Consider the following 14,781-nt stretch of genomic DNA (forward strand, 5'->3'; position numbering starts at 1 on the left):
TAAATTTATCAATCAAATGAGGTAATTCTGACTTTTCCTGGACCAGTCTGAATTTCTCCCCACTTCTCCACAAGCTTTTCTTTTTAAATCAGAATTAAGTGATATAACATGAAAAGTACCTAGTGCATAGTAAACCTTCACAAAAACATAGCTAATTTCCTCATTATAATAAACAAGAAGTAAGATTCCAAGTTGGAATTTTAGTTTGGTTAATAGCATTTAGTTTACTTTAGAAAAATGCTTGTTTTCATAAAAGAATTGCTAGACTTCAGGAATGGCAATAGTTCTTCTGCCAGCTTCAATAAAATGGTGACTAGACTAACAGTAGACACTCCTCTCCCCGTCCTCAGTCATCAGCTTTCTAGCCATCCATCATTTAGTGTGCTGCTGAGAACGCTGCAGGAGCTCAGAAAACAATTGCCAACTGACTGTCTTGCTAGGATGAGCTATGGCACCACTAGAAACAAGGAAGTGAAATTGATTTGTAGGAGGCCAACTTTTACAAAGCACAATTCCATTGGGTTAGTTACAACTATTCAATTTCCCAAATAAAAATAGGGGGCTTACTAAATAACAAATTACTCTTTCAAAGGAGTAAAAAAAAAAAAAAAATTCTAGCTGTTGGATGATAGTGCAATTTTGCTTTATTTCATACATTTATATAGAGAGACTGTGTTTTCCTAAGATGCTGTATTCTGCCCCAGCAATATGCATCTTCTCTGATGGAATGTATTCTTTCATAAATTAAAGCCCTTTTCTCCTTTTCTTCTGGAACTGGAAGATGCTGAAGCCATTTATGACTCACCAAAACATGATAGCTTGTGACTCTTGCTCAGAAAGCCCGTATGTTTAAGAAATGTGCTCTTCCAAATATGACATATTTCGTTTGTTTCTGTTACTGATAATCCATTCTGTTCAACCCAAGAATCAAATGTTGTGGGTGGCCTTGCTTTAATCCTTAGATTTCTAAGAAGGAGGGTAGGGAAGGGCTATTTGCATCCCCAGCCATGATGGGAATCAATCATTTTATTCATTAAAAATGTATTGAAGACCTGTATACTCAGGAACTGGTATGAGGATAAAAAGTTATGATCCCTGGCCTAATAGGAGTATAAGCACATAAGTAGATAATGGTAAAACTCTATGCCAAGGACTACAATAAAGACAAACAAAAACTATAATGGGAAGACTAAGATGAGAGTCTAACCAAGCCCAAGATCCTCTTTGCAGAAAGGAGAGAGAAAGGTTAAGTGAGAGCTCCCTTAGGGAGTACCTAGCCCAAATCAGGCATGTGAGGGGCACATTGAACATTTACTCAGTAATCCCAAGAAAGACCTGTCAAGTAACTAGTGGTAGTAGTAGTAATAGTAGTATTTTATTATTATTTTTATTTCCATTTTTAAAATGTGGAAATCCGATGTTTAGAGTAGAGTGATATCCACATTGGTTACTTCCAAAGTTTTAAAGGGCTTTTAGAAAAATAGCTATAAAATATCTCACAACCTCCCCCTCACCTCAAAAAAAAGGTCTAACACAAATGTCCCCTGCTGTGACCTAAGTAGTTTGTATGGAGAAATGCAAATATTTAATTCCAGACAGTTTTGATTAATTGACATTAAAATATGCATTCTTGTTTGGTTGTAATAAATATTTATTGTTATTTAGTTGGTGCCTATTCTAGGTTCCTGGGGGAATTTATAGATGGATAAACGCTATCTCCAGCCTTTGAAAAGATCAAGGCTATTGAGGGCAGGGCCTGGAACAATCAACATGTCTTGTCGATTTTAGCTCCATTCTCTTCCATCTTCAATGCCATCAGCCACCATATTTTATATTATTTTGTAATAGTAAGCTGTAAATAGACAGCTTCCTTATCTCATCTTTTGCCTCCCTTCAACCTGTTCAGTATAGTTAGAATGATCTTTGAAAATACAGGGCTGAATTTTGATTTTTAAGAAGGAATAGTAAATGTATCTCTGATCCCATTCTTCTCTCTAAAACCAACAAGAATTCAATGAAGGCAGGAAAGAGATATATAAACTTTATGCTTCTCTTATTTTACACCCCCTCAACACACACACACACACTATTGTGTATTTGAAGGTGTCGGATGTGAGTTGGTGAGTCCTCCTACCAGTGGCACTTCTTTCCCACCACCACTAATTTGCCACAAAAACTGAAAAAGGAAAAACTAACCTTATTCAATGATGATGGTGATACAAGAAAAGTCAGCCTGGAATTTACATTTAGAATTTAATACTGGCAAGAAGAAAGGGGAAAGGAAGCTTACAAAAGAAGGACAATTGAGGAATAGTCGCCAAAATCTTACTGCAGATGAAATGATATTTGTTACCAAACATTTTGCTGCATTGGAAAAATGTAAATACAAATGTTTATGAATTAAGAGCTCAAAAAAGATTTAGAGACTTCAGGAACAACAACAGTAAGATAAATGAACTAAACAGCAAGGTCAGGAATAAAATGAAAGTGAAAAATGTAACCATCATGAAACCTGCATTAAAAGCACCATCTCTATTGGCTGAAATAATGTTAGAGCTATGGAAGCCATGTATTGCAGACTTGAGGAAAGCGAGCTAAAGAAATTAAAAGCAGTTAAAAAAGAATTAGCAAGCAATGTTTATAGAAGACAGACAAAGAGGATAAAACATACATATAATTGGTGACACCAAGAAAGCAATCAGGACAAATGAAAGAAAAATAAAGTAAATATCTGAACAGGTCACTCTTGTTTAAAACTTCAAAATACTTCCCATTCCTGACAGAAGAGCCCAAAGCCTTACTGTGCTGACAAATTTCCTCATGGTAAACCATGGTAGATGAGGCTGGAGAGGTTAAGTAAGGCCTTATGCTGTAAGCTTTCATAATTTATATGGGGATTCATGACAATGTGTGTGACGGGAAGCCACTGAGTGTTCTGAGAAGGGGACGCCATGATCATCTTCATGTTTTAGAACAGTAAGTCTGGCTGCTGGGGTAGAGGGGGAGAGGAGAGTGTAGGTTATAGGAATCTTATTGATTCTGCCCACCTCATAGTGAAACACACAGTAGACATTCAATACAAGGTTGTTTATTTGAAGGCAGTTGTCCTGCCCTGAAATGTTTTTCCAAAGACCTTCCATTAGTCAAAAAGGGGGAAGTTTCCTCACATCCCATGTGGAGCTTCTGCACCCAAGAAAATCTCTTTCAATTGTTTCAGAACTCCAAGTTGGCCAAGGGTTCATTTGTTCATTTTGCTTTGATTTTGATTCATTTTCTCTGATGCATTTCAGGAACTTATTTACAATTGTGCATGACTCAGGGTCCATTACTACACCCCAAGGCACAACTTGGGAATCCAAAGCCGCTTGGCTAGAACTTGCTTACTCTCAGACATTCAAAAAAGTCTTCTTTTGAGTGCTACCAGAGAATGCTCATCCTTGGAGCCAGTGTCCCAACCTGGGTTGCATTTCTTGCATCCTACTCTTAAATGCTACTGATTAAATGAAGGCTGGGAGGTTCTCTAATGCTTTGCTTAGCCTAGGCAGAGAATCCACGCTGATCGTAGATGAAATAAGAAGCGCTATTTCCCCAGAAGCAACAAAAATCAGACCAGGTATGTATAAACCCCTTCACTTCTACAATCTAGACAACTAGTTCCTTGAGGGTCAAGAGCACCAATGAGGTAATCAGACAGACTATACTACTTACTAGATGTATAACTTTGGGCAAATTTCTTAAACTTTCTACGTCTCAGTTTCTCCATCTGTAAAATGGAAATAATAATAACAGTCTTTATAGGGCTATTGGGAATATTAAAGAAGAAAATAGCTGTAAAATTACCCAACATAGTTTCTGATCCATATTTAAGGGCTCAGTAAAAGATAGCCAATACTATTTATAATATTATTATTGTTGTTACTGTCTCCCATGCTAATGTATAACTCAGCATCTTGCAATTAGATGGCATTATATAAATGTTTGTGCAAGCTGATTTTCTAGTTACTAATAAAGCAGAATATATTTTTTATCCAAAACACCAGAGGGGATACAAAATAGATCGCAGACATTTATAATAATATATGACTTTATAATTAACATGAAATTTTGGTAAGTGAATAGGCTATTTATTTATTTTTATAAACGGGATACTGGGTAAAGATATTTTGGTGCATAGACTAACAATCCTCAAATAAGGTACAAGAATTTCCCGAAAGGTTTCTTTAGCAGAATATTGATTTAGTATTTCTTGAAAAAAGAAGTCATATTGTTTAATAAATGTGGGAGTATCTGATAGTTTTCTTCAAAAGGACTCACCAAAGTCTTAAATATCCTTTTGTGCAATGTGATTCTTTAAGAGGGGACTATAATGTGTATCATCTCCCAAAATTTTTGGCCTGGAACCATTTTTTACTCAGCATCTATTAACATCTCTCAGAACAGATGTTCTGTGTAAGTCACTTTGGGAATTACTGTAGTAGAAAACAGGAAAGTTTATGCCCATTATTTTTTTATGAGGAACTATTGTTAACTTCTGCTAAGTTAAGGGGCCATGAGGGGTATCTAGGAAGAGAAGGGATGGGAGATTTCTGCCAATTCTACTCCTCTTCCTGATGTAAAACTCATGTAACAGAAAAGAAGCAAGTGAGAGAGATAACCTAGGTCATAGTGATCATTTGAGCTTGGAAGTCAATTGTCAGCGCTCTGTCTGATGGTTATAAATTCCTCCATGAGGTCTTTAGTTCTATAACTATCTCCAAGTGAACATGGCACTTTCTGCCATCCCTCTATTTAATGCTGAGGAAGATGTGGCCATGAACCAACTTTGAGGTTACCTGGGACCTTTAGAGTCTGGCCATGCTCTGTAAAGCATAGGATGCTGCCCAAAGTGGGAAGACAATTGTGAAATTTATTTCTGAACAAATTTTTTCTCCCAGTTATTCTTCTTATTGCCTTGTTTAAACAGTAAATAAGCTTTCCTCTAGCCAGATTCTCCTTTGGACTGTCCCCTGGTTCTTAGCCTTGCTGAATCATTTTCTAGGCTAATCTCAGCACTCTCTCTCTTGGAAAAACACAGAAGGGCAGTTGCCCCATGCTAAGCAGAGTCTCATGACCTCTTGGATATGCCTAGTTTCTTCTCTCCCAACATTCCTATGTCCTAGGCCGTTAGCTGTGTTTCATGATCACAAAAGAATCCAATCAGGTTAATTAACATGCTCATGTACTCCTGTGAGCAACTCTACAGACAGGACTCCAGACCTAACACAACACGCCCACATTTATTCTTGCCATACTTCATATCAATATTTTAAACTATTATTACCAAAACTCAGTGTTTATGAAAAATTTAACAAAAACTCAGTCTTTAATGTCAACAGTCCTCATGGTCTACTTGTAAATTATTGGGGTAAAGGTGCACCAATCCCCCAGATTCTGCAGGTTTTCAAGAGAAATATTTAAATATTTAATGCCCAGGAAATGACGAAGATCATTAAAGATTTAACAGGATGGATTTGCGGGTCTCATTTACTAATTTAACAAATATTTATCGAGTGTCTAAAATATGCCTGACACTGAGCTAGGAATATAATGATAAACAAAACCCAAACCTGGTCTTTAGTTTCAGAGCTTACAGAGAATGGGGGAGGGAGGGGAGGTAATTACAATAGAGCACGTTAAGTGTTAAAATAGATGTCAAAACAGGTCGCTCAGGAGGGACAGGGTCGGGTCTTCCAGTTTTGTCAATGAGTAGGGAAGGAATATTTAGGGAAGGCTTTCCAGAGAAGGTAAATTCTAATCTGAGATAGGAAGAATGAGAAAATTTAGCCAAGCAAGTACAAGAGGGGTTCGGGATGAAGGGGAGGGAGAGCCCACTGACAGAAAAGGAGAAGCCTCAAAGATGATTGCAGGCAGAGGGAAGGGTATGCACAAAAGAAGAGCATAATTTAGTTTGGAAACTGTAGGGGGTGGGCGTGGAAGAGGAGGAAACGAAGGTGGAGAGGCACGTGGGAACAGCAACACAAAGAAAACTTGATGCAGTGGCAAAGATTTTCATGCGCATGTACCAGGGACCCATTAGGGTATTTTAAAGTAGACACGTGATGTGATTGGAATTGCATTTTAGAAAATTCCCTCCGATCCTCTGGAAACCAGAGGTGAGTGTCCAGTTTTCAAAAGAGGATAATGAACCAGGGAAGACTTGCAGAAGGTGCCTTCAGGGTTCTCTTTCAAGTCTCAGTTTTTCTGGGAGCTGTTTGGTTTCCAGCCCCTCCTAAGTGACCAGGCCCACCCACAAACCCAGCTGCACTGCCCTGGCTTTCTCTAGCGTGGAAGAGACATTGTCAGCAGCCAACAATTTATCTCTGTCCCGTTCTCCAGTGTAGAAGTCAAAAGCCTTAAATCACTGGACACACCTCAGGAGGGATGGTTGGGACCATGTTATTTCATGAACAGGAGGAACATGAACTTTTCACTTGGGGAGTGGCACAAGCAGCCTCTCTAGGCCCCAAAGTGATTCCCTGGAGCAAGGAAGGTGGACACCTGTCTAGATTGAATGACTGATCCACACAGGGGCCCTGTGGCTGAAAAACAAATGCCCTGGATATTAGCTGGCTCTGATCCAAGAGCTCTAAAGCCCTTTCCTATCCGAGGGAGGCCACATCTCTCCCCGGCTGCAGCAATTTCCAATTACTTTAGGAGGAAGAAGAAATAGGGGAAATTTCATGAAATGACAGCCAGGCCCCTCCGGGAAGCTTGTCCTGAACGCTCCTCACCTCTGAGCTCCTTGTGCACTGCCCACCCACAGGCTCCTTTATGAAGTTCAGCCAACAGAGCTCCCAGCCCCCAGAGGGAAATGGCATAATTAAAATCACACTTCGGGCCGCCAAATTGGATGTGCTAGTCTCAGCTCCAAGAACGTCTTGGAAAAGTATCTGGAGTTGAGTGAGTCTTTCCCAGAAGGGACTTTTTCTTGTAAAAAATGGCAAAATCAGCAGATGGAGGGAGGGGGATTCGCGGTTTTAAATTTTCTGCTGGTCCACGGCTCACTCCTCTTGTTTTCTCTCTGTGCCCCTGTTTCTTGTTATATGTTATGGTACTCCCCTCTCCTCCCTTCACATGAGTCTTGTAAGAATGACAAGAGGGAAAATTCATCATCAAGCACCACAGTTTGTGTAAAGCAGGGATAGAGGGTAAGAACATTGGGAACAGCAAGACTTGCGCTTGATTCCTGACTCTACCTTTTAATAACCGGGCAAGATACTTCATCACCTGAAACCATGGTTTCCCCATGTGTGAAACAGGGAGGGTAAATACCTCAGGCAAGTGAAAAGTGCTTGACACACTCTAAGTACTAGAAAAATGATAGCTCATTATTTTAGTTATCAGATTCCTTCGTATTATAGGAGTATGACCAACAGTTATTGGAGTAAGGCATGAATCAATTATAAATAATCCTTGAATGCCTACTCATTAGCTGTTAGACCTTAAAATAGTAATTTGCCTCCATAAGCTTCAACATTGTTTTCTATAAAAGAGAAATTTGGAATAACCAATCTCTAAGATCATTTCTAGTGATCTAATATCCTAGAATTCTAGATTTAACCCAAGATTTACTCTCATTGTTCATTTATCCATTCATCCAACAAATATTTCAAATAAAATCTAGAGTTTATTCAGCCCTTACTGTCTACCATATACTGTATGTGTCCATATAGTGTATGCACATAGATTATCTAATGTAGTCCTCATAACAATACAATTTATAATCCAAAAATATTTTTTATTGATCTCATAGTAGTTTATAACATTGTGAGATTCCAGTTCTACGTTATTATTTGTCAGTCACCATATAAATGCGCCCCTTCACCCCTTGTGCCCACCCAACTCCCTTCCCCTTGGTAGCCGCAAAACTGTTCTCTCTGTCTGTGTTAGTTTATCTTCCACGTATGAGAGAGGTGATACAGTGTTTGTCTTTCTCTGTCTGGCTTATTTCGCTTAACATAATACCCTCCAGGTCTATCCATGTTGTTGCAAATGGGATGGTTTTGTCTTTTTTTATGGATGAGTGGTATTCCATTGTGTGTGTGTATATATATATATAAAATATATATATATACCACATCTTCTTTATCAATCATCGTTTGCTGGGCACTTGGGTTGCTTCCACGTCTTGGCTATGGTGAATAATGCTACAATGAACGTAGGGATGCATAAGTCTCTTTGGATTGTTGATTTCAAGTTCTTTGGATAAATACTCAGAAGTGGGATAGCTGGATCATATGGTATTTCTATTTTTAATTTTTTTGGGGTATCTCCGTACTGTTTTCCATAGAGGCCACACGAGTTTGCATTCCCACCAGCAGTGAATGCGGGTTCTTTTTTCTCCACATCCTCTCCAACGTTTGTTATTTTTTGTCTTGGTGATTATAACCATTCTCATGGGTGTAAGGTAATATCTTAGTGTAGTTTTGATTTGCATTTCCCTAATGTATAATCCAAAAGTATTTTGTCTTCTATTGTAACGTTTTCTGAGAGTCTCATTCTCCCCTATTCAATCTATCTTCTCTGGCATAGAGATGATAATTTTAAATAAAATTCTTAACTCTATAATGGAAGAGAAAATAATAGCTAGTATTTATTTAAGTGCTTTCTATGTGCCAGACACTGTGATCAATTCTTTGCATGTTGTATTGAGCAAATCTTCTGCACCATATTGGATTCTCTTTGTGCTACTTTCTTCTAGCCCTCACATGTTTGTACCACCTCCACTATTATAGGTCCTCCCCAATGGGTGGTTCACAAGCTTGCCACTATGGCCAACCACCTCTGCTTGGGTCTGCATGGTTCCTGTCTCTTGCAGCTGGTCAGCAGCTGCCCCAGGAGGGTAAGCCTCCCACCCCTTGGTTGGCCATGCAAAGTCAGACTGATTGGCTACATGTCCTGATTTTCAAGTTTTCCTTGCTACTTCTAGACTTGGATGAAATGCACAGCACAGGGTGGGTGATCAGGTTTTCTGAGTAGCTGTCAAAGGGCCAGATACAACAGTTCACAAATATGGGGCATTAACTTCCTCTCTCACACAGACTGTTCTGAGGTACGGGTTCTCTATATTGGCTTCCTGGAATGGCCCATATGACCAAGTGAATCCACGTGTTATGGTACCACTGTGTGTCTTCCTGGTTAACCATAAAACAGTGGACAGCATAGCAATGCATCACTTAGCATTTATGTCCATCCTTCCGTGCCTCCCTTTCCTTTTCCCACAACCTTGCTTCCCTGGGATTGCAGCTGCCAAAATTAAGCATTAGCATTTAGTTCTTGCATCAAGCTCTGTTTGCTGGGGAATCCAAGCTAAGACCATACAACATCATATTTACTTCTCACAACAACTCTATGGCATAGGAACTATTTTTATTCCCAATTTACAGAGGAGAAGAAGAATGTAAAGATGTAAAATGAATTGGCCAATATCACAGAGCAAAAGTGAAAGGATGAGTTAACACTTAAACCAAGAACTGTCTTATTTCCAACTCAACATTCTTAACCAATATCCCATACCCATGATAAAATAATTTGTAATAAAACATGCAGTCAGTAAATATTTATTGAGTACCTCCTATGAGTCAGGTGCTCTTCTAGACATTAGAAAATTAAGTGTGAATAAGATGAACACAACCCTGATCCATAAGATGCTTAATATTTTGTGAACACGTATGTTAGTCAGGGTAAGTAACATTGGTTGCTATAACAAACACCATAACCTCAGTGGTTTAACACAATAATATGTATTTTTTATTTACATCACTGTGTAAGGAGAGTATTCCTAGTCATCAACCTTACAAGAATAATAGTGGAATCAAGGATAAGTTCAGAGTGGTATATGACACCACATAGAAGGAGTCTAGACCATTAGAGGAACACAGAGAAATGCTCTGTGTTCAAACTGAGATTCTGAATAATGAGTAGGGACTGGCTAGGTGAAAGAGCTGGGTAAAAGTGTTATTTTTTTTTAACGTTTTCTTAAAATTAATAGGATTTTTTAGAGCAGTTTTAGGTTTACAAAATATTGAGCAGAAAGTGAAGTAAATTCCCATAAACCCCTTCTTCCTCTCCCTCCTCCCATAGTTTCCTCTATTATTAACATCTTGCATTCCTGTGGTACATTTGTTGCAATTGATGAACCAATATTTATAAATTATTATTAATTAAAGACCATGGTTTACATTAACGTTCACTCTTTGTGTTAAAGCGTTCTGTTTTAGCAATCCCGTGACAGGTAACCCGCATGTCATGCAGAATTATAAAGTAGTTTACTTTAGTCTCTCCTAGCTTTTCCTGCTTCAGTGTATGCATTACGCAGTGCCAAATTTTCTCTCCCACTGGACTGCTCTTATTCTGAATTTTCACTGTTCAGAATCCATTTATATCTACACATTGTTTTGAGGATCAAGTTCCAAATCCTTATTTGCCTAGATTTGAAGTTCCTCTCCATGCTACCTACTTCTTCAGGCTCATCTCCTACGGCTTCCCTCTTTTTTTCCTCCTACTCCAGCAAAATTTCACTATTTGGCAATCAGCATAATTTATGTGCTGTTTTTTCTCCTTATCTTTACTTAAGCCATTCCCTCTATTTGGAATACCTTTTCCCCCATTGACGTATGCTCATATTTTGCCCATCCTTTAAGAGTCAGCTCCAATGTCAGTTCTCAGATTTCCATAATTCTTCCAGTTGATAATCTTTCTCCTCTCTGGGCTCTCCCATGCTTAATCTTCCTGCTTCTTATGAGACACTGAGTACATCATGCATTCTATTTTATTAAGTCCTTTTCACTTGTTATCTTCCCAAAGGTGGAAGCCAAGCTTACACATCTTTGTTGCCTCCATAATACTAAGCATAGGACTGTTCACCTAGCAGGTGCACGATATGTATGTTCTGTCTTGTAATCAGAACCTTCTGTGTCTTTTCCTTTTTCCCCCTTAGTTGGATCCTAAGGCAGAATCTTGCGTTGATTGTACTAAGATACAGAATACAGAAAGGCTCTCTCTGGTCTTTGTATTCCTGGTACCTAGTAGTAGTACTAGCAGAGTGGATGCTCAACCAATGTAGAATGAAAGAGTCAGCTCCTCTGTCTCTGAACCTAGAGCGCTCTATGATTCTAAGTGTTCCCTCTGCAGATTTCAACCTCAATATAGTAGCTGCTGTTGGTGCCCACACAGATTCCTTTCCATCCCTCAGCAGTTGAGTGTCTTGGTTGATAACAGCTCATAGCACTCTCAGCTAGAGAATTCCCCTTGGCCAAGGGTGATTTACCTTACTCAGACAGCCTAGGAGGTAGTCCTCACCTTCAAACCCCTTGGAAACCCTGCAGCCAAGAATTAACTAATACAGGGTCATAAAACTGGATCTCTTTGCTTCTAGATGGGGCAACTCTGTGTCAGCAGTGATGCCCTAGAGTAGCCCATTAGACTAGGCTGAAGCTTTGCTTAGCTTCTTCCTTTTCTCTGTTAGCAGAGGTCTTCATGTCTTTTCCACAAAGGAGGACCTCTACTATTGAGGGATTTTAAAAAGCAAGGGAAACTCCTGGGAGAATACTTACCTCAAACACAAACAAAAATGTCTATAACCCAAGTTTTGTATAATATCAACCTGTCAACCCAGCAATATCCTCCCATTGATGTACCTTTTGCTCTCTACATCTCCAAAGAACAAGTACAATCTTTGACTTGTTCTAGCCATGATTTCTCATTCTTCTTAGAATCAGAAATTTAGTCTAAAGTCCAAGTCCACCCATTTGCAACCCAAGGCCATAACACTGTGCATTTTGCATTTTTCTAAGAGTTACCTCTTCGTATTATAGCTTCTATATTTCTTTCCTTTATACTTTTTTTCCCCTGAGATCACAGCTGAATCTCTACTGGCTTTCAGAGACCGTGGAGCAATAATTCGAAGTGGCTTTGTAGCGAGTTCCATGGCAAAGGGCCAGTTCCCCCTTCTAACAGCTCAACCCAAAGAGAATGGAAGGAGAAAAATAGAGCACCCTGGAGGCAAGAATCCTTGAAAAGTCCCTTCTCACATAGTGAGAATGAAAAAGTTCTATTCATGACTTTTACCACCAGGTTTCAGCCTCTGCTGAAAAACAACAAGGAATTTGGAATATCTGTTTAAAATGAGTGTAAATATTTACCCACATATGCTGAAATATTCTTGTGACATTTAGTCTGATGCACACTGCCAGGAGAGAAGCAAGCTCCCGAGCCAAACACAGGAATTTTTTTTTTTAAATCTTCCCTGGGAGTAGAGCAAACATTTGCAATGATATAAAATGTATTAAATTCACTGACCCTGGAATTCATAACTGGTTATGCATCAAGGACTATCATCTTGTTCAGAAACCCCAATGTTTACAAACTCCGTATTCCTTACTCTTCTTATTATTCTTCAAGAACATGAACAAGTTATTCATATTCTTATCATTATTATAATTAAACAAGCAGAAACGTATACACATATTTGTCTTAAGATTGTAACAATCACATTATGATTGTTAAATATATGCCTCTATTTTCAGAGTGCTTAATTGTTGGCAAAGTATTTTTACATTCATGATCCAGGACATGGTAGGCACTCAAATGTATGTTGACTTAATCATTCACATTTACTCTATGGCAGACTCTTTGTTAAGCACTGTACATGTATTTTCTCATTTAATAGGAGAATGGAGGAACTATGTAGGGCAAGTACTATTTTTCATTTCCACAGTTGAGAAAACTGAGGATCAGAGAGGACAAACAATTAGAAAATGCATTTGATTAACAAACATGCATTAAATAACTGTTAAGTATCAGACACCACACTAGATGCTGGGAATAAATATATATATATATATTTTACACATATATATTTTATTTAGCACAATGGTGGGACCACAAGGAATGAGGCAAAACAAGATCAAGGAACGTTTCATGAAAGAGACTGAGACACATGCTAAGACTGAGCAGGAGATGAGTAGAAGTGCATGTGTGGCAGAGGGTAGAGATGAGGCCCATGCTCAGGTAGTGGATGTTCACGTCACGTGAAATAACGGATGCATGAGGGGCTTGCCAGGAACCTTAAATGCTTGCTCTGGCTGTGACAGAGGGCACATGCAAGGAAGAATGGTGGGAGGTACTCAGCTCTTAGATTTTGGTATGTTCGAAACCACGTAGGGCTTTGAATGCCATGCTAAGGAGTTTGGATCATACAATCAGCAATGACAGAGCCAGAGCCTGAAATCCTTAGATCTATTTAGCAGTGCTGTCTGTCACTCAAGTGATACACCCCCACTCTGTGTGTGCTTGTGGGTGCATGTGTGTGCACAGACATGTGTGTGGTTGGGTCTGGGCTTAGGAGTCCACATGTGCACACAATTTATGCAGTTTTTATTTCACTTTTTAAAATTATTATATTTTTGACATACAAAAAGCTGTGCATAATTAATGTATACAACTTGATAAGTTTGGAGGTAAGTATACACCCATGAAATCATTACCACAATCTATGCCATAAACTTATCTATCACTTCCAAAAGTTTCCTCCTGGCTTCTTATTTCTTTATTATTATTATTATTATTTTGTGATAATAACACCTACCATAAGATCATATTTCTGCACTTTGAGGGGTGTGGGAGGAACTGGTGAGGAGTGATATTCAGCCAAGAGCAGTATAAATCACAGAAATATTTTTATTTCAAACACATTCAGTGACTTGCATCAAGCTGAGAAAAGTTACATACAGAAAGACTAGTTGAAGATTCCAAAGAAAAGAAAAGAAATGTTTGTAATTGGATAAAAATATTTGTAAATTCCTTGGAGCTGCTTAAGTGTTTGGATGTTGTGTGTTTTTTATAAGTCGCTAATGTTCCTTGTGGACATATTTACCAGGATGCTTTTATTTATTTGTATTTTTAAGCTGATGATGCTTTGGAACATTCCATGAGGTCTGCTGTCCAAGCTGAATGATCCAAGCTGAATGAGTTAGTGATATCTGGAAGAGGGAAGAGGAAGTGATATCTGGAACGGCTGTCGTCCGTTCCCTCTGCCTACAATCTGTTCCCCACTTTTTCCTTTGGCCAATTTCCATCCATTCTTCAGGTCTCAGGGAAGACTTTCCTGAATTCTACAGCCTAGGTTGGTCCTCTTGATATGCACTTTTTTGGCACTCTATACTTCTTTAAAGTGCTCTGAACTTTAGTACTATGTAAATTATAATTATAATTTAAACAACCATTTAAATAGTGTCCATGTCCATTGTTTGCATAGTGTGCATGTCCATTCTTTCCACCATTCCATGTAATGCCTGGGCATTACAGAGAGAGTCTGGTTCACTGATGGTGCCCAGTCTTAGTAAGCACTCAATAAGTGTGAGTTGAATGAATTAATGAAAATTAGCCGAAAATCAGGATAAATCATAACGACAGACAATTTGGTGTTTAAACAAGTCATTAGCATTTGGAGGATTCCAATACTGTTTACAAAGAATAAATTACCTTTGTGGTTTTAAGAATGATAGCTTCAGTTAACATTTATTGATTATGTACCAGGCTCTGTGCTAAGTGTGTGATGTGTATTTTCTCATTTAATCTTCACAGCAACTATATGAGTTAGTAGCAGTGGCTGAGAAAGAGATTTGTGCTCTCCTTCCATAATGCAAAGTTGATATTGGGAAGTGAGCACTTGCCAGGGACTTTTTTCCAGCCCCCCTTGCATCTAGGTGGGGCAGAATGAATAGCTCTGGTCAAGGAAAC

The sequence above is a fragment of the Ceratotherium simum genome, chromosome 29 (genome assembly GCF_057802395.1).
Source record: "Ceratotherium simum simum isolate JZ-2026a chromosome 29, ASM5780239v1, whole genome shotgun sequence".
Classification (NCBI taxonomy): domain Eukaryota; kingdom Metazoa; phylum Chordata; class Mammalia; order Perissodactyla; family Rhinocerotidae; genus Ceratotherium; species Ceratotherium simum.